The following is a 21,070-nucleotide window of genomic DNA, read 5'->3' on the forward strand; positions in this document are numbered from 1 at the left end:
TGTACCACCGAGAAAGAAAGGGAGAAATAAAATGAAACTTTTGTATCCCGCCTGGAAGGCGGCGCGTTGGTCTGCTCCTGAAATCTGTAACATAGGCCGAATGAAGGAAGCGAGTAGGAGCAGGTGAGGTAAAGCACTTCGGTACTGCAAATACAGCTAAAGCACCTTTACTAGTGTATAAACATATGCAAACATATTACATAACTGTAGGTGAAGAGCACATAGGTGCGACGTCGTAGACCCATAGTAACTGGTACACAGTCTCAATAGCAAAGTAAGGTACCAGTATGCCGTTGCACCACCTCTGGCCTGGATGCATACACTTATTCGGTTCTAGTGCCCCTGAGGCAAGCTAGATTACAACTGTCTTAACTGGTCTTTGATAGTCTGGATACTGGCATTAGGACGACTGGGCTGGTCCCACACAAGTTCTATTTGGGACGGATGTGGGGCTCTTGCTGGGCATTGGAGTACCTCAACATCACGGGAACAGTTCATAGAGACACGTGCCATGTGAAGATGAGCATTGTCCTGTTGAAAAATGGCGCCATGACACTGTCATATGAGAGGTAATCTGAAATCTGACAAGACCGGGAACGACTCGGAAACCGGTAGAACAAACCGACCAGCGTAATGCGTCACAGAGAGTCACTTGAGTGTGTGAACATGATATCGTAATATTCCATTGTAATGATCAGACGTGGTTGGCTAGAACCATGCATTTCTTTATCAGACCAATGACACATCTGTCGATCAGCTAGCCAAATGGAGAAACAAAATTAAGATTTTGGTGAGGTGCTGATAATGCACTCTCACAAGAGTATAGACATCATCCTCTTGTTCACAGTGATCACTCAGCATCGGGCGTTGTTCATGGCTCTTACAGTCTAAGAACAATAAAATTACACACCAAGAAGACATTACCTAAATGGCGCGGAAATCCATAAATATGATATACATGTACAGACAAGTAAATAATTACAATTTCATAAAAATTGGATGATTTATTCAAGAGAAAGAGCTTCACAAACTGAGCAAGTCAATAACACAATGATCCATCTCTGGCTCAGAGATGGTGTTGATTGACAGAGTTGTTGTACATCCTCCTGAGGGATTTCCTACCAAATTCTCTCCAATTGGCGTATTCAGTCGTCAAAATCCCGACCTGGTTGGATGCCCCTGCCCATAATGCTCTAAAAGTTCTCAGCTGGGAAGAGATCCAGCGATATTGCTGGCCAATGTAGCATTTGGTAAGCACGAATCTGTAGAAAATCTCGCCTTATCTGAGCGAGCATTATCTTGGTGAAATGTAAGATCAGAATATTGTCAACGTACAGCGGTGCTGTAAGGGTCACGTAGGTGACAACCAAAGGGGGCCTGCCATCAGATGAAATGGCATCCCAGACCATCACTCCCAGGTGTCGAGCAGTATCGCGGGCGACTGTCAGACCTGTATCCCACTGCTGTTCAGGGCGTCTCCAGAGAGGTCTTCGATGGTCATCAGGTCTCAGTTCGAAGCAGGACTCGTCACTGAAGACTATTCTACTCCATTCAATGAAATTCCAGGCCGAAGGTGCGTCTGGAGACTTCTCAAACAGCAGTGAGATCCCAAACTGACTGGCACCAGCCGTGGGGTCTGACACCCAGAAGTTATGATCTGGAGTGCCATTTCTTTTCTTTTCCTTTGCCCATATCATGTAACACCAGACCACTGAAGTTAAGCGCTGTTGTGCACTTGGATGGGTCACCTTCCAGAACTGCCAAGTGAGGCCAATTGAAGTCTGAGAAGTAGCAGCACCAGTCACGAAAACTGACAACGGCTGGGAGAGCTGTGTGCTGACCACATGCCTTCCATATCTGTACCTGGTGAGAATGAAACAGCTGCCGGCCGGTACCGTTGGGCCTTCAAGGCCTGTTTGGACGGTGTTTATTTTATTTGCCCATATCACAACCATACTGGTTATTCCATATGACAGATGATCTGTCCTGTTTGTTTACAGACATAACTGAATCCAGCATTTCTCACAGTTTGGTTGACTCTATTCCGCTTGTCCTTGTAATAAATATGATTTTTAGGGATATAGTATAGTTTTTTGCCATGTGTGCAGCACATCTGAGAGTCTTGAGGTATTTGAGCTCATAGTTAATGTATCTGTATTTAGGCAGTTGCAATTTCTTTCTTGGAATTTCTAGAGAGTACGTCATGAAAATTATGTCGTGGGAACACATGCTAAGTGGATATATTTTGGAGGTACGATTTACTCCATTCAGGGATTTCTTTGAAATATATCAGTGTAAATGTGACAGGGGGAGCCATTACGGCAGGAAAGCTTGCTCTTGGCTGGAAGACCTTGATGTCACTCTGAAGCGGCGTAGCGCTGTGCAGCAGTGTGATTACATTGATGAGCCAAGACATTGTGACCATTGCCCACAGTGAGGTTGTATGCCGTCTGATGGCGCTGAGGGCACGTGACGCGGTGAGAGAAGTGTATGAGCCGAGCAGAGACCAATTGGGAATTATTCTAGCGTTGGTAAGTAGCGCAAATTCGAAAATCAGGTGACTTAAGCGACTTTGACAAAAGCAAGACGGTTGTGACTCAGTGCTTGGGAGCAAGCGTCTCGGAAACGGCGAAGCTGGTCGGCTGTTCGTGTGTTACTGGCGTGAGCATCTATGGAAAGTGGTTCAAATGACTGAGCACTATGGGACTTAACATCTGAGGTCATCAGTCCCCTAGAACTTAGAACTACTTAAACCTAACTAACTGAGGCAGGATTCGAACCTGCGACCGTAGCGGTCGCACGGTTTCAGACTGAAGCGTCTAGAGCCGCTCGGCCACAGCGGCTGGCCTGGAAAGTGGTTGGAGAATACCGAAACCACGAGTAGGTGACAAGAAGATGTATGTCCATATATCATCACAGAACATATGGATCGTACGAATGCCCGCTCTTGAAAGCAGGATAGGCTGCTATCTGTAGCAGACCTGACGACAGAGACAGTGCTGGCTCAGGCACAAGAGTTTGGGAGCACACCGTTCAGCACACAGTGCTCTACATAGGGTTTCGCAGCAGAGGACCCCTGTATGTTCCAAAGTTGACCCAACATCTTCGATTACAGTGGGCACGGGATCACCGAGTCGGACCACGGATCAATAGAATCGTGTCATCTGGTCGGCTGAATCCCGTTTATTGTTAATCCACGTTGATGGCAGTGTCCAGATGAAGCGGCGTCTTCCAGATCGAATGGCTGCTCGAAACATGCAGCGCGCCATGGACACAGGCTGGTGGAAGCAGTATTATGTTATGGCGGACAGTCACCTGGGCTTCCATGGGACCTGCTGTGAACTGCGTGAACATTATTAGGGACCACCTGTAAATCTTCATGCCTTTTAAGAGCACTCCCGTTGATGGCTTGGACATCAACTTCGGTTTATCTGAATCGAATGAAACCCAATTGGGACGCTATCTGGCGCCTGCTCCACGCCCACAAACCAACCACTGTTGCCGTTTATTAGATCAAGATACAATCCATAGCTGCTTCCTCCTTATGGCACTTTGCTTCTCTCAGAAAACGTTATTTAATAACAGATCACAAAGATTACTTTTTTGTTTACTCAACGCCTTTCCATGAAAAGCAGAAGATTTTTATTCAAATAGTTCACTTTTTGCTGCTGGAAAACCTAATAATTTAACAATGTTTCAGCACTTAAATGCAATATAATCTGCAACGCATTTCACCGCATCTGGAAGAACTTCCCAGATAACAGAGGTATCGTACACTGTTAGCACATCTGCTGATAAATTTTCTTCGGCATTCACAGCGCGCCGCGCGGGGTAGTCTTGCGGTCTCAGTCGCCTTCATCTACATCTACATTTATACTCCGCAAGCCACCCAACGGCGTGTGGTGGAGGGCACTTAACGTGCCACTGTCAGTACGTCTGGAGACTAGAAACCTACTCTGTAGGAATCAACATGGGTTTCGAAAAAGACGGGCGTGTGAAACCCAGCTCGCGCTATTCGTCCACGAGACTCAGAGGGCCATAGACACGGGTTCACAGGTAGATGCCGTGTTTCTTGACTTCCGCAAGGCGTTCGATACAGTTCCCCACAGTCGTTGAATGAACAAAGTAAGAGCATATAGACTATCAGACCAATTGTGTGATTGGATTGAAGAGTTCCTAGATAACAGAACGCAGCATGTCATTCTCAATGGAGAGAAGTCTTCCGAAGTAAGAGTGATTTCAGGTGTGCCGCAGGGGAGTGTCATAGCACCATTGCTATTCACAACATACATAAATGACCTTGTGGATGACATCGGAAGTTCACGGAGGCTTTTTGAAGATGATGCTGTGGTGTATCGAGAGGTTGTAACAATGGAAAATTGTACTGAAATGCAGGAGGATCTGCAGCAAATTGACGCATGGTGCAGGGAATGGCAATTGAATCTCAATGTAGACAATTGTAATGTGCTGCGAATACATAGAAAGATAGGTCCCTTATCATTTAGCTACAAAATAGCAGGTCAGCAACTGGAAGCAGTTAATTCCATAAATTATCTGCGAGTACGCATTAGGAGTCGTTTAAAATGGAATGATCATATAAAGTTGATCGTTGATAAAGCAGATGCCAGAGTGAAATTCATTGGAAGAATCCTAAGGAAATGCAATCCGAAAAGAAAGGAAGTAGGTTATAGTACGCTTGTTCGCCCACTGCTTGAATACTGCTCGGCAGTGTGGGATCCGTACCAGATAGAGTTGGTAGAAGAGATAGAGAAGATCCAACGGAGAGCAGCGCGCTTCGTTACAGGATCATTTAGTAATTGCGAAAGCGTTACGGAGATGATAGATAAGCTCCAGTGGGAGACTCTGCAGGAGAGACGTTCAGTAGCTCGGTACGGGCTTTTGTTAAAGTTTCGAGAACATACCTTCACCGAGGAGTCAAGCAGTATATTGCTCCCTCCTACATATATCTCGCGAAGAGACCATGAGGATAAAATCAGAGAGATTAGAGCCCACACAGAAGCATACCGACAATCCTCCTTTCCACGAACAATACGAGACTGGAATAGAAGGTACCCTCCGCCACACGCCGTCAGGTGGCTTGCGGAGTATGAATGTAGATATAGATTTCATCCCTTTCCTGTTCCAGTCGCGTATGGTTCGCAGGAAGAACGACTGCCGGAAAGACTCCGTGAGCGCTCTAATCTCTGTAATTTTACATTCGTGATCTCCTCGGGAGTCATAAGTAGGGGGAAGCAATATATTCGATACCTCATCCAGAAATGCACCCTCTCGAAACCTGGACAGCAAGCTACACCGCGATGCAGAGTGCCTCTCTTGCAAAGTCTGCCACTTGAGTTTGCTAAACATCTTCGTAACGCTATTACGCTTACCAAATAACCCTGTGACGAAACGCGCCGCTCTTCTTTGGATCTTCTCTAACTCCTCTGTCAACCCGACCTGGTACGGATCCCACACTGATGAGCAATACTCAGGTATAGGTCGAACGAGAGTTTTGTAAGCCACCTCCTTTGTTGATGGACTACATTTTCTAGGGAGTCTCCCAATGTATCTCAACCTGGCACCTGCCTTACTAACAATTAATTTTATATGATCATTCCACTTCAAATCGTTCCGCACGCATACTCCCAGATATTTTACACAAGTAACTATTACCAGTGTTTGTTCCGCTATCATATAATCATACAATAAAGGATCCTTCTTTCTATGTATTCGCAATACATTACATTTGTCTATGCTAAGGGTCAGTTGCCCCTCCCTGCACCAAGTGCCTATCCGCTGCAGATCTTCCTGCATTTCGCTGCGATTTTCTAATGCTGCAACTTCTCTGTATAGTACAGCATCATCCGCGAAAAGCGCATGGAACTTCCGACACTATCTACTAGGTCATTTATATATATTGTGAAAAGCAATGGTCCCATAACACTCCCCTGTGGCACGCCAGAGGTTACATTAACGTCTGTAGACGTCTCTCCATGGAGAACAACATGCTGTGTTCCGTTTGCTGAAAATTCTTCAATCCAGCCACACAGCTGGTCTGATATTCCGTAGGCTCTTACTTTGTTTATCAAGCGACAGTGCGGAACTTTATCGAACGCCTTCCGGAAGTCAAGGAAATTGGGATCTACCTGGGAGCCTGTATCTAATATTTTCTGGGTCTCATGAACAAATAAAGCGAGTTGGGTGTCACTGTTTCTGGAATCCATGTTGATTCCTACAGAGTAAATTCTGGGTTTCCAGAAATGACATGATACGTGAGCCTTGCCATGGTTTGCGTGGCTCCTTCCGTCGGAGGCTCGAGTCCTCCCTTGGGCAGTCCGGCCATCCTGATTTAGGTTTTCCGTGATTTCCCTACATCAATCCAGGCAAATGCCGGGATGGTTCCTCTGAAAGGGCACGGCCGACTTCCTTCCCCATCCTTCCCTAATCCGATGAGACCGATGACCACGCTGTCTGGTCTCCTTCCCCAAAACCAACCAACCAACCTCCCTTGGGCATGGGTGTGTGTGTTGTCCTTAGCGTAAGTTAAAGTTAGATTAAGTAGTATGTAAGCCTAGGGACCGATGACCTCAGTAGTTTGGTTTCACAGCGCCTGGCATTTCTCGTACTGGTGATTCATCAACAACACCGAGCTCACTGGCAATTAAGCTTAGGGGCGCAGAATCTGAGCCGACGTCACACTGAGAAGATTCTGCATTTAATTCTTTAGCAGCCGGCCTGTTTCCGGAGAAAGAAATACCACTTCCGTTACCCGTCAGTACAAGGAGACGCGCCGTGTTCCTTCCTTCAGTTGGCGTGGGGTTGTTATAAAAGGTATCTAGTACCTGTACCCTGGAAAAAAATTCCGAGCAATCTTTATTTGGTATGGAAGTTAATGTGTAGCTGACTTTCGTACTTTCTAGGCTTACTAAAAGATCAAAGAGAGATCTTATTGACTTGATAAAACCATTTCGAAACGCATCAATCTGTCACGATCACCAACTCGCATTGCCGAACAAATGTGAAGGGATCTCTTCCGTGTATTCTCCTGAATTGTGAGATTCATTCCAAATATCCACACGAACATTCGTCTTTTGCAATTATAGAGTTCAAGGCATCAAAGATTTCGTGAACAAGTTCGATAAAATTAGTTTCAACATCTTTGTGATGGACATACTTTAAGACCTAAGCTGATCGTCGTGAAAATAGGTCTCTGCTCGTCCAATTACATTTAAGTGTGTTTGGGCAATGCTGTGTATTAACATTAGGCCATTTACTTATGTTATAAAGTTCTTGTATATAGGTAGGGTAGTAAAATGGTTCTTCAATAACTTTAACACTTGTGGTAGAGCGAATAAAATCCATGCATTCCTGGTGTCGTCTGCTTGATTTACGAAGTATGTTTTATCTGTATCGACACATAATTCCTTCCAAACATTTTTTTAAATCCGTAATGCCTATCACAGCTACAAAGTTTATTCCAGATGTCTCATCTGCCTTAATAATACTGTGAAGAAAAATATTAGTAATTATGTCGAAATTATTATAAACTGGTTGCTTCCACAGGTTAAACAACCCACGGATTAAGCAACGGCCGGGAGAGAGGTTTGCTGACCACATTCCCCTCCGTATCCGATTCCGGTGACGCCTCAGTATGTACTACTATGTCCTCCGACGAATCGCATCCTATACTAACATCAACATTCATTTCGCGAAATGTCAAAACTGTTTGTCTCTCTTGGATACTAAAAGTGTTTGACTTAGCCTTTAATAAACAGGATATCTTTGAAAGGACGTGGTCTGCATTTAAATTCCATAGACAATTTCTGAAGTGATTCCTTGCAGAGCAAAGGTATTTTTCGGTTTCTCAAATAAGCATATGCTTCCTGCGGTTGAGCAATGCATCGGCAGTGTTCTCTGAATTCCATTTTACTCTTATACTTTCGTTCAACAGACATCATATTCGACGCGATGTAAAAAATTTTGAAAACACGTTTTTTTTTCCTTACGTGTCAAATGACCTTTTGTCCTCTTTAACGAAAGAACTCGACGAAGAGCATTTATTTTCTTCATAATACTACATCACATCCCTTTGGCGCTGCTTCTTTCTCTGCATTTTGTTTTATTAAAAGATCGATCTCAGTCGTCACTTCCTTAATTTCTAAATTCTTACTATTTCGCTGAGCTCAGGAAAGGGATCATTGGCTGTGGTCTAGTCTACTTTCTTTCTAAGGAATAAATTTACTTTTATTATTCCTGGAATTATTTACTAAGTACTACATAACTATATTAAGTTATCATTATTAATCAAATAAACAGTAGACAAAAGCGATAAATGTCAGTGATATAAATGGCCACAATAGCTTACTTCGATAAACTTCAAAGATTAATGTTTTAAATCTTATTTTATTCCTTATCACTACTTACATTTGCTCGGGGCGGACGTCCAGTGACACCCTTTCAAGTTCATCGTTGATCCATTCACTCAGTTTTTTAGTTAGAGAAGAACAACACACTTTCGTACAGTGCCGTTCTTGTTGAAGCGTTATAGCAGTACGCGAAATGTGCACGTATAAGATCTCAGTCGCAAGTTGTACCATATCGTGAAATTAGTACATTTAATACGTCTTGAGAATACGAAAAAAATATCGGATAATTCCACGAGGAATGTAGCTGCAGCATCCGGAAGCAAATCCGTATCAACATAATTTATTTCCTACACAATGTAGCGAGTCATCCATAGAGTGTTCCAGTACCGCGTGAGAAAAAAAGCAATAGAATTATGTGAATTAATCTATTTTAAGGTAATTTTTGATTTATAGTTATTCTGAGCAAGTACTTAGCCTTGGAGAGAGGGTGAGGGCGGGAGGAGCGTCCAGGGTAGGCGGACATCCCCTATTTCCTAAACGAAATTACACGCGATCTGGTCGTCGTGAAATGAAACTAGAAGTTATAAGAGGTGGGAAAAAGTTCCGGTTTGAGGGCGTTGCTGCAGCGTATATGCAACGTAGCGCGATTTCGATACGGGTATATAAGCACCGTCATGTAGGCAAGCGATTAGTCTGGCATTTGTAAATGCGTTTGTAAATGCGGAAACGTGAAGTATGGTGACGTTATTACCAAATGCGTCCAAACAGGACCAAAGTGCTGTTATTCTTTTTTCGGTTGCTGAAGGGCAGATAATGGCAGACATTCGTAGGAGGACGAATAACGTGTATTGGGCAGCATGTCTGTCGAAAAGCTCCTTGTTAGTTAAACTTGAACTCTTGTCAGATACTACTTAGTCTCCTGCTGTCTTTGGGAACAATTTTTTGTGCTGAATTGGTAAAAGGTTGAAGTGATGATTTTAGTTAAAGGCGTAAAGCCTATTTTACATTTCTGTGATTGCTTCCCTATACTGTTGATAATTACTGCTACCCACAGTATAGTTCATCTGGTCGTTAAAGGTGTTCATTGCACTTTACTAAGAAAGAATTAATGAAAGTTCCTTTTGCAAGAGTGTATATAGATTCTTTGAGAATAATGTTTTCACATTATTATGCCTAATTAGGCTGGCGACCGTTTTTTGTTTCATTTGCGTAAATTTTCTCTACTTTCATTATTGTCTAAATTACAGTCTTTCTGCTTTCTACTAATTGCCACCCAACGCAATTTAGGTTCGATTCCCTCTGTCCGTTAGGTTAAAGCACGGTCAAACAGCAAAATCTCTCCCAGAGGGTAACGCTTACTGCATTTTAAGGTCATATTTGACAGTAAGCGGTCGCATTATATTTGGCTTTCCTGTGACAGGACTAGACGTTGCGTTATTAGGAAACAGGAAGCGCGCTGCGCCAGTAGCGTTATATGTTGACCTTACTTGAGTTCAGTTTTTGTTTTATCAATCAGTTAAGTTCTTACTCGTAGTGTAATTTAATGTAAGTGCTGACGTTTATTATTATGCTGTGTGCTATTCTGACAGTTTTTAACAACAAGAAATTCGATTTTGGTTCGACTACTTGCGTTACGATAATTAAAAATTTGTACACAGTACTATAATAGCTTAATTACCTATCTGTAGCAGATTAATGTTAACACTGGAGTCGTTATTTGGAGGCAGAGAAGCGGTGAACGACATGAATCTACTAAAATCATAGCATAAACATATGCTTGTATTTGCCTGTGTTGGCCAGAAATTTCATCGATCAATAAAAATATCGCCCAAATGTCGATGTTTGCATTTCTTTAAAAAATTTGCTCATAATTCTGTCTTTATTCGCCCAAATCTGGTCATCCAGGCAGTACTATGAAAACCAATTCCGATACGGAACCATGAGGTGGGGATGATGGAGAGCAGAAGGGATATATGATGAAAACACATTCTGTAGTTAGTTCGTTTCGAAAAGATTTTTTCAGCAGGCTGCTTTCATTCTTCCGATCTGACTGCGCCCTGCATCCCCTTCTCCCTTTCGTCCAAGATCTATTTACGCCCTTGTAATGCTATAATAACTGAAGCCACGAATTACCAGCACAATGAAATCTGAAAGTGCATGCAGTCATGCACTATCATATGACGAAACGTGCGCAACCAAAGGAAAAACGTGCAATATAAGATTTCTGCCTTTTGTTGTGATGCATTTCATTTTCTTTGAAAACAATGTACAATAACCAGTGTTTCACACTGTCCACCGATCGGTGTCGCTCTGCGCCTTGAGGTGCTCAGCTAGCAGACGACCATGAATATGGTTCTCTGGGATTCCCATCTTCAGTTCAGGCAAACACCGGGATCGGTCCCTTACTATAGGTCAAAGACAATTCCTTCCGAATTCCTTTCTTTCCTGTATCTTTCCAGTTCCCTTAAATATGCAGCCTGTCTGCTTAAATGAAAAGAGTTGCATCGAAGGCGAGCCGAACATCTCTTCTGAGACTCCTGACACTAAAAGCCATATTTACATTGGAAGGTTGGTAGCGATCGTCATTTTATATTATGTTTTTTGTGTATAAAGGTGGCTCACTTGTGGAACAAAGCTACATCTTCAATTTTTACAACAAGAACGATATTCTGTTGTGCAATGTCTTATTTGTAATATGCTTGAAACAGGTAGTCCAAGCGTCACAGCTCTCAAGTATTTGTATATAAACATCATATAAAAGACAACGTATGTATACATCGTTGAGGAGTTTATTAGCATCAAAGGCTATATAATCATACTATCATGGATAAATACAAACTCTTCTACGAGGTCGCAACATTAGAAATTAGAAACTAAAAATTAATGTGTGATTCAAAGTCAAGATCCCAAAACTGCAGCTCGTAGTGAAACGTCCCCTTAGAAAAATTATACAAGACTGTGCTTAAACTGACACACAATATTTTAGGCGCAATGCAATTTGACTTTCAAAAATCCCTACAAAAGAATGGCCCTGACTAACATTAACCTATACGTTTCACAAATCACTTACCTCACAAAAATCTTCGTTACTCGAACTACTGCAATACAGCGAGCGCCACTACTGCCAGCTAAATAAAAGATTCAAACTACTGAAGGCACTAACTACTGACAGGCATAGTTAACAAATGAAAGATTTTAATAGAGAACAAACAATGTATTTACCTTAATAGTCATAATATATATAGCAGTTCATGACATCCAGTCTTACAAATTTCAAAACTCCGCCATTTCTCTTCCCACATCCACCACTGCTGGCGGCTCACCTCCAACTGCGCAACGCTATGCGCTGTTAACATCCAGCTGCCCAATGCTACAATGGCGAGTATTACAACAATGCCAACCAGCCACAGACTGCACACAGCACAGCCAGTGATTTTCATAAAGAGGTGGCGTTACCAATACAAAAACCTAAACAGCCTACTTACATAGCCCCCATGCTCCACACAAAAAATTTTGCAAATTGTTTTGGGCACTGGCCAATACAGATTTGAAAAAATTTTTCGTAACTACAATAACAAAGAAATCAAATGCACACACTTGTTGATACAATGTTGGCCAAAAGCTAAAATTTTCTCATAGTCCATAAAGACAGTCCTGATCATTCATCACAGTAAAACTGCAGTGTTTTTCTTAAAGTCTGAGCAGTAAAAGACAATGCAAACAGAAGTAGTGGATTTCCATGCAATCTTGAAGAAGCAGTGTTGTCCTTCCAACGGAAAGACAGTGCTTACTCCTGGCATACAGACAGCTAATGGGCCACAGCAGAGCAAACCCAGAGCAGAGTCAGTCCAAGTTCAAGAATATTGGTAGGTAGGTCATCACAGAGTAGACCCACTGTAATCCTGGTAGAGAAAATGGTATTGGTGCGCCACCAGAGGTGCAGACCCACTGCAGTCCTTGTAGAAATAATGGTATTGATTGGTCATCAAAGGTGCAGACCCACTGCAGTCGTTGTAGAAATAATGGTATTGGTGGGTCATCAAAGGTGCAGACCCACTGCAGTCCTTGTAGAAATAATGGTATTGGTGGATCATCAAAGATACAGACCCACTGTAGTCCTTGTAGAGACAGCCAGCAACCATCTGTTGCGACTGTGCAGGTACACAATCACCATTGAAGAGTCTTGTGGACAATATAGAAAGTCCATAAACCACCATTTGTGCACTCACAAAAAATTGTTTTTTTCTTAAGTGTCCTTAGAACCAGCAATACTGTTATCAAGTCCCTTGCTGAATTATTAACACACGTGGCAACACTATGAGTCCCTACTTCTCACATATTGTCCATATACTATGACCAATAGAAATGTGTACAGTAAAATGGAACTTACAAGTTAATAATATGATGAACTGGTGTCAATGGCAATTTTATAACATAAGAATACAATTACAAAGGAACAAAATACATCATTAAAGAACATAACAATACAGATAACTCTGTAGTAGTACAGGCTTTACAAAAGAATAGAAATAAACAGATACATCAGTGTTACAGGAATTATGACATGAGTACATACATAAAGATCAGAATAACTTTTGAAACATCACCTTCACATATGTGCAACAAAACAGAATAATGTCTAAACATCTTTTCAAAGTAAATAACATATTATCAGAAAAATTCTACAATGTAACTCTCATCAGATAAACACATAAAGACAGGAAGAACATAAATATACAAGAGTACACAAACACATAGCGGAATAACAAAAAAATGGTTCAAATGGCTCTGAGCACTATGGGACTCAACTGCTGTGGTCATACGTCCCCTAGAACTTAGAACTACTTAAACCTAACTAACCTAAGGACAGCACACAACACCCAGCCATCAAGAGGCAGAGAAAATCACTGACCCCGCCGGGAATCGAACCCGGGAACCCGGGTGTGGGAAGCGAGAACGCTACCGCACGACCACGAGATGTGGGCAGCGGAATAACAGAAAGGGAAAGGACAGGGTTTGTTTTACTGCAGTATCTTGCAAACAAAACTTTCTTTACTTCTTGGAGATCTCCCTTTGTTCTTCATTATTTCAAAAAGTGCTATCTATACCTTCTTTCTGTACCTTTTCGTAAAACTTCTCAATGCATTTCTTCCAATTCATCGCAACTCATTCTCTTATATAGTCTACCCCCTCTTAAGCTATCTTAAATCTACTGAGCTCAGATGCTAAACTAAGGGACGAGGCAATGCAGCAGCATAAAACAATTAATACAAACAGCAATGATAAAAAATACAAATGGCAAAGCAAACAGCATAAATTAGCAAAGCAAATGCAATATTACAACTAATATAAGGCAATGCACAGCAAACAAGAAAAATAAATCCGTAATAAAACTGGCTTAACAGCGTAATAAAAAGTCAAATTCAGTAACATTATGCCTGGCAAACAGCAGCAGCAAATGCAATAACTTATATCTAAACATGACAAAGGTCAAGCAGAAAAAATATTACAGTAAAAATGGCCATGTTTAATACCTATGTCACATCTTAACACTAGAGTGATGCATCACTGTAACTTGCTCTAGCAGACAAGTTACCAAGTCACTGACAAAAATTATGAATGCAATTCCTGTGAAGTGGGAATGTATTATTGTGCTCCCTCATTTTTTTGGAGTACATCCATCATAAAGTTATTTTTTACTGGATCTGTAGGCATAAAATATTTATATTAGTACATCTATAAAATTTTATTTTAACCAATGCTGCAGTGCAGCTAGAAACTAGATATTAAACAAAATAGGCAAAGCAAGATGTGAAACGTCATTCACTAGCCATAAGGCATTTCATAATGCAGTAAACAATCTTCCAACAAGCAAGACAATAGACATGAAATGTTTCTCATCATTTCATTTCAGTAAATATCATAAATTAAGAACTCTACAGTGTAATCATGTTTTCAAGTTTGTGGGTGTCGTATTTACGATGTTTTCTACAAAGGAATGTCAATAGCGAGGATAATGGCCTCTTTTTTTTTCTCCACCTGTGCCTCTGAAAGGCACACACTAATGGCTTTTTTCCAGGCGTTTGTCGCGCAGCTGGGTGCCCACGACGCATTATGTGAAAGTGGTCACTTAACTTTCTTACCGAAATATTTACGACAGCAGTTTCTGCTACAGTGACAGTCTCATATAAAAATATTTCACAGGTCAAGAATTGCGTTACAAACCTGTAGAAACAAAATCCTATTGATATAACAGTGTCCAAAAAATTTTCGGCGGCATTGTAATACATTCACGCATTTACATACATTTCATAACTCTTAAAGTACGATTCTTGGTTTCGAACAAACTTTTTCACAAACCAGAGTCCCTAACCACTGCTCATTATTCCTTACCTTATTCATCGACACTTCTTCAATATTTCATCGTAACAGATACGTAGCATAATCAAATAACTCATATAGCATCAGCTTATTGATCATAAACATACCGCAACAGCATAATACACATAGTCATCGTAATAATAACATCATAACACCTCAGTCAGCTCTCAAAATCGTCGTAGCTTCCTCCAATAATTTCAAAACCTAAAAAAATTCTCTGCTCATTTAAATAGTGTCATCTACCTCAAACGTACTGTAAAAATCATGATCCCATACCAAATATATCATTCAAAGCTCTCATAGTATCAGAATGGTTCTGAAAAAATATGAACAGTTCACCAAGTACAGACAAAATACAATTTCATAAGTATGAAATTATCCAACTGTGTAATTGCATAAACATGTGTCACTGATGTAGTAAAAAAAAAATGTTTGTCTCTCAGTTAAATGATCAGATAGCTGTGTAATTTATGTGTTAGAGAAATATGGTACCAAAGTGTAAAGTTGTATAAGCAAATATCATATTAGCTAGGGCTCCTTGTGCTTGCCAAATACTTGGTACACAAAGTAAGCGTGTACCCCCCTGAGGATTAATGTAATTATACCCTCAGGTGTTACAGATCACAGCAATGGAATGAAATGCGTCATGGAAAACCTTTGTATCATTGTACTTCAAATATCTTTAAAAATAAATGTTTTAAGTACAAAATTAATCACTCAATTACGAGTACTGTAGCGCTAAACTCTGCGTCTTGTTGCAAGATAATCTCTGTGGAAGTGTCGTAGTTATCGTCCTCCAAAAGCTAAGTTCTGCAGAAGTCAATGTACTTACTTCATGATAAACAAAAGTGAAATGCTTTGCGTATACATATCTTAGTTCTTACACTTATTGTTGTGATGAAGAAAGTACTGTGCTGTAACATGTTGTTGTGCTGCGGAAAAGGCTGTCTCCTTGTAGCTATACCACAAAAGTTACTACTAAAACATGTTTTACTTTCCAGAATAATTCAGAAAAACTGTGCAGATATAAAACAGATACACCGCAAAAGCAACATTGTAAATTGTCATTCATTAGTAACGTCGTGATATAATCGTGTAGCTGTCACATAAACTAACCACTGTGTCATCTGGTATCTCACAGAAAGTACTTTAAATCCAGAATGTATCTTCAAGTAAACCAAAATGTTGCATTAAAATCTCATTAGCAGTACCAGTATATGTCCTAAGTATGTAAGCCTGATAGTCGTTATGTAATCGTGCAACTAACAAGCAAGAATGTACAAATACAACACTGTGTCGTCTGTTCACTATAACAATGCATTCGTAATTTCTGTTTAAAAATGTTCCCTAGGTTCTAGACTGGATATTTAACTTCAAACATTGTTGCATGTTAACAGTTTCTTAAGTCTGACAAAGCATACTGGAAATATCAAGTGAAACGTTTTATGGCAAAGACAAAGTTAAAAAGCAGATTATCTATCAATAAATGGTTTTACATGTGAAATGTAGTGTAATCCTTTACACTTCCTAGTGCGCAGAGTTTCAACTTCAAAGCAATTATCATGTTGTAGACTTCGGTAAGGAGTGCAAAAATTTTTCTCAAGGTTAGCGTCTATGTTATTTTTCTCTGAGCCAGCTGGCGCAGGTGGCTGCCTGTGGTGCGAGTCATTGTCTGCCTCTTTGTTGGCGTGCGTCGTTATTAGGATTAGGAGACCTAACTTCTACAAATTCACCTTTTCGAGAGGGTCCTGCCCTGTTTGAAACCCGCCAGTTCTGATGAAATTCAGGTCTGTCGTTACGATGATATCGTCTGTCGTCATGTCGGTAGATTCCATAGTTTCTTTCTAGTCGGTCATGTGGTGGAGAATTTCTCCTAGAATCGTAACTGCGCACTGAACTGTTGCGTCTGAAGTTATTCTGTCTCCCTTGATAATAATTATTTTGGTTCCCATATTGTCTGTTTCTCTGATTGTCTCTGCGATAGTCATTACCGCGGAGAGGTGATCTTTCCCTGTAATTATTACTGCTCTGCCAACGGTTGTCATACGGGTGGTGTCTGTTTTGGTCACGATTTGTGTTGTGAGAATAGCCTTGTTGCGTCCAGTTATTATTTCTTTCATCGCGGAATTGCGACGGATGTGACCTGTAATTGTTGTGTTCCTGTTTTTGCGTTCCGCGATTGTCAGTGTCAATATCTAATTCTTGTAAGAGTCCCTGAAAAGCTTCAATGTCGTCTTTGCAACGTCCTGCCAAAGTAATATGTCGTAAATGTTCAGGCAGTTTAATTAAGCAAATGCGGATGAGTTCTGAGGGGCTATATTGGTTTGACAGGTACTGATTCTTGTGCAACATGTCTTCAAAATATTTCACAAGACTGGAAAATTCAGATTGTTCGAAATGTTTCATCATTATGATGCCATGTTTTACTCGGTCTTGTGTGGCTTGAGACCAATATGCTGAGAGGAAGGCACGGTAAAATTCTCCTTCACTGTGGCAATCGTGAACGACCGATCGCATTCTTACAGCTGGTTCATTCTCTAAGTAGCCACACATAAATTCTAATCTGTGTTCTAATGACAAGTTGGGAGGAAAACAATGAGAGAATTGATGAAGCCACGGTTGTGGATGAATGCCGTTGCCAGAATTCTTAAATGTTTTAAATTTACGTGTAGTAATGAACAGCTTATAGTCAAAATCATCATGTCGGCGAGTCGCATATCGGTCATTGTTACGTCGTTTCGGCGGTTCCATTTCAAAATTCGGTGCACCTTGCCAATTTCTTTCATAATTTCCGAAATGCGCTGTGTTATTATTTTGTGGCTGTTCCGTATTTCTATGTCCCTCATCCCGTATTGCAGCGCGAATGGCCTCTAAAATATGTAATTCCTGTGTTACCTGTGTCAACTGATCTTGTACTTCCCGGATTTCTCTTTGGTGTTGCGTATTAATTTGATTCTGATTTTGTTTGAATTTCCTAATTTGTTCGCAGTCTTCTGTGTCATTAAAGACTACCGGTTTTGTGTCATTCACATTAACATCGACCTTCATAGATAAATTATTTAGCTGATCCGAAAGTTCAACTACTTTCTCTGATAACGAACTAATTTCCTCCATGTGTCTTTCTGAACCAATTTTCAGAGTGTCTACTGTGTCCTTTAAGTTTTCTTGAGTTTTTGCAAGTTGTGTAACCGAATCGGTAGATGCAACTAAGTCAATTTTAGCTTGCAAGGTCTCATGATTTTCATGAACAATAGTTTTCAGTTCTTTAATGGCTGCTTCGTGATTCTGTAATGCATTCTCAAGCCGTGAAAAAATAGGTTGAAAATGCTCACAAATCTGAGTTTTTACATCATTACAGACTTTTTGACATTTCGATTCAATGTTATTTAGCTCAGTAGTTAAATCTTCACGTGTTTGTTCAAGTGTGGTGCCTAACTTTTGAAGATTTTGTTCCATTGTGTCTAACTTTTGAAGCTTTTGCTGTGTTTGTCTCTGATTTTGTTCCATTGTGTCTAACTTTTGAAGCTTTTGCTGTGTTTGTCTCTGATTTTGTTCCATTGTGTCTAACTGTTGCTGTGTTTGTCTCTGATTTTGTTTCATTTGTTGCATTAATTGCAATAATAATGTATTAGTGTCTGGAATCTGTTCCTCTATGCTTTTCGGCAGTGCATTTGCACCGGCAACATTCACATTTTGACAAGCAGAAAATGTGTCTTGACTTATTTGAGAAATCGGTGAGGACGCAAAACCTGAATCTACAGTATTTGCAAAACAATGCTTTCCTGTTCACTAATTGTTTCACTGCCTACACCATTATTTGCAGCCCGCTCCATTTCCCTATGCACAATTACCAAATTACTACTTTGAACATTAGTTAATTCATTACATGGTGGCGCTAACACACTGCTTTCGTCTTCACTGTCATTTCTCAGTTTACTTTGGAGCCTAGTATTACGTTTTTCACACGCCATTATTGTCACAATATTTCACACGATAGCACAGAAAAGCACAATTTGAAGAGCAAAAATAAGAAAACACATTAACGTAGCACTGAAAATAATATCTCGTTAATTGCAAGAGCAGCTGCGAAATACTTGCTGCAAATCTACATGCATGCCACAACTGTTTTACTGTACAACAATGAAAAACTACAACTACAAAGGAAATTCTCTCTATAATTACGCGCTAGCAATAAACAAAAGCTACACTAATTACCCAAACTACAAGAAAAAATCAGAAGATTCCAGTGAGTTATCCTCGGCTAAGGGTCGACATATGAAACGTCCCCTTAGAACAATGTATACATGACTGTGCTTAAACTGACACACAATATTTTAGGCGCAACGGAATCTGACTTTCAAAAATCCCTACAAAAGAATGGCCCTGACTAACATTAACCTATACGTTTCACAAATCACTTACCTCACAAAAATCTACGTTACTCGAACTACTGGAATACAGCGAGCGCCACTACTGCCAGCTAAATAAAAGAATCAAACTACTGAAGGCAATAACTACTGACAGGCATAGTTAGCAAATGAAAGATTTTAATAGAGAACAAACTATGTATTTACCTTAATAGTCATAATATATATAGCAGTTCATGACATCCAGTCTTACAAATTTCAAAACTCCGCCATTTCTCTCCCCACATCCACCACTGCTGGCGGCTCACCTCCAACTGCGCAACACTATGCGCTGTTAACATCCAGCTGCCCAATGCTACAATGGCGAGTATTACAACAATGCCACCCAGCCACAGACTGCACACAGCACAGCCAGTGATTTTCATACAGAGGTGGCGTTACCAATACAAAAACCTAAACAGCGTACTTACAGTAGTATCTGTGAACTCCGTTTTGTTTTATACGTAAATTTATTTGCTATAGTTGATTGCTGAGATAGTAATTTTAAAAAAGTTCTTGATCACTTAACAAAATTAAAAATTTTAGTGAAATGGAAGATAGTTAAGAAAAAAATTGAGACTGAATTGAGGAACTTGAGATGTTTTGATTTGCTGAAGAAATTCTGAGTTAGTTCAAATAAGTCATAAACTGAAATAAGAGACTGTGGGAGAAAGACAGCTGTTATCAAAAACTATTTGAATTCATTTAACGTTATAATTTATTCAGCATAACATTAAGATTCTTCTTCCCTGCGATAGTCAACCTTATGTTACAACCTGTGTTTTGTTAGCAGTGAGGCAATACAATAAATTCTAATTATAATTCGTTTGGCAATAGAGTGAATTTTTCATACTGTCGAATAAAAAAAATATTTTACTAAATTTTATCCACAGTTGTTAGCGTTTCTTCCATGACTATTATTTTCCTAAAATAGAAAACAACTGCCTTCAGTCACAATCTTGTTACTGTTTCAATACACGATGCATTCTGTGCCCTGAGGATTCACCTTCAGGTGCTTTAATAGTCTACATCACATTTTTTTTTTCCTTTTCTCAGATTTAGCTTAATTCTGGTCCTGGTAAGATTACAATGGTATATTGCAAAGTGGCACGTTGGGAATATAAGTTCACAAAATTAAGACTAATCGAAAAATAACTTACTGTTTCCAGCAGTGGAAACATGGTTTGGAAGCACTGTATGAACCGTTTGTAAGCATTTATAAACATATATACATGTATGTGTATATGCACATAAACATGTTTATCCATATTATGCTTCAAAATTATGTATACATACTCATAAGTATATACGTGCACATAAACATGTTTCTCATACTGTGCTTCAAAACTGTTTTTCCACTGCTGGAAACAGTAATTTGTTTTTCGATTTGTTTTAATTTCTAAATTTATATTTACAATTTGCCATTATGTAATATACTGTTGTCATCTTTCCTGGATGAGAATTAACCTAAATCTGGCACAAGAAAAAAAATTGATGTAGACTGTTAAAACATATGAAGATGAATCCTCGGGGTACGAAATGCATTGTATATTAAAACAAAACAACGATTGTGACTGAAGGCGGTTGTTCCTCATTTTACGAAGTAAATATTTAATTGTGCGTTTGGGAACATTATATTATTGTTGTTCTTTCCTAAGAGCAATTTTTCCTGCTTAATTTTATAAACAAATACTATTTGTATGAAGATTTCCCAAAAGCAAATTATGTACATAAAATTAATAAATAAATAAATGTGTTTTCAGAAATTAATGAAAACATGATTTTTTAAATTTCTCTCTAACAAATCAGATCCTCTCCCCCTTCTTTAAGAAAATCCTGGCTATATCCTTGTTCTGAGGGTTATTTATTCCAGTGAATAACTTATCTTTCCGCTTGCATCTCTGCTTTCTGTAATTT

The sequence above is a fragment of the Schistocerca serialis genome, chromosome 4, assembly GCF_023864345.2.
Source record: "Schistocerca serialis cubense isolate TAMUIC-IGC-003099 chromosome 4, iqSchSeri2.2, whole genome shotgun sequence".
Lineage (NCBI taxonomy): Eukaryota > Metazoa > Arthropoda > Insecta > Orthoptera > Acrididae > Schistocerca > Schistocerca serialis.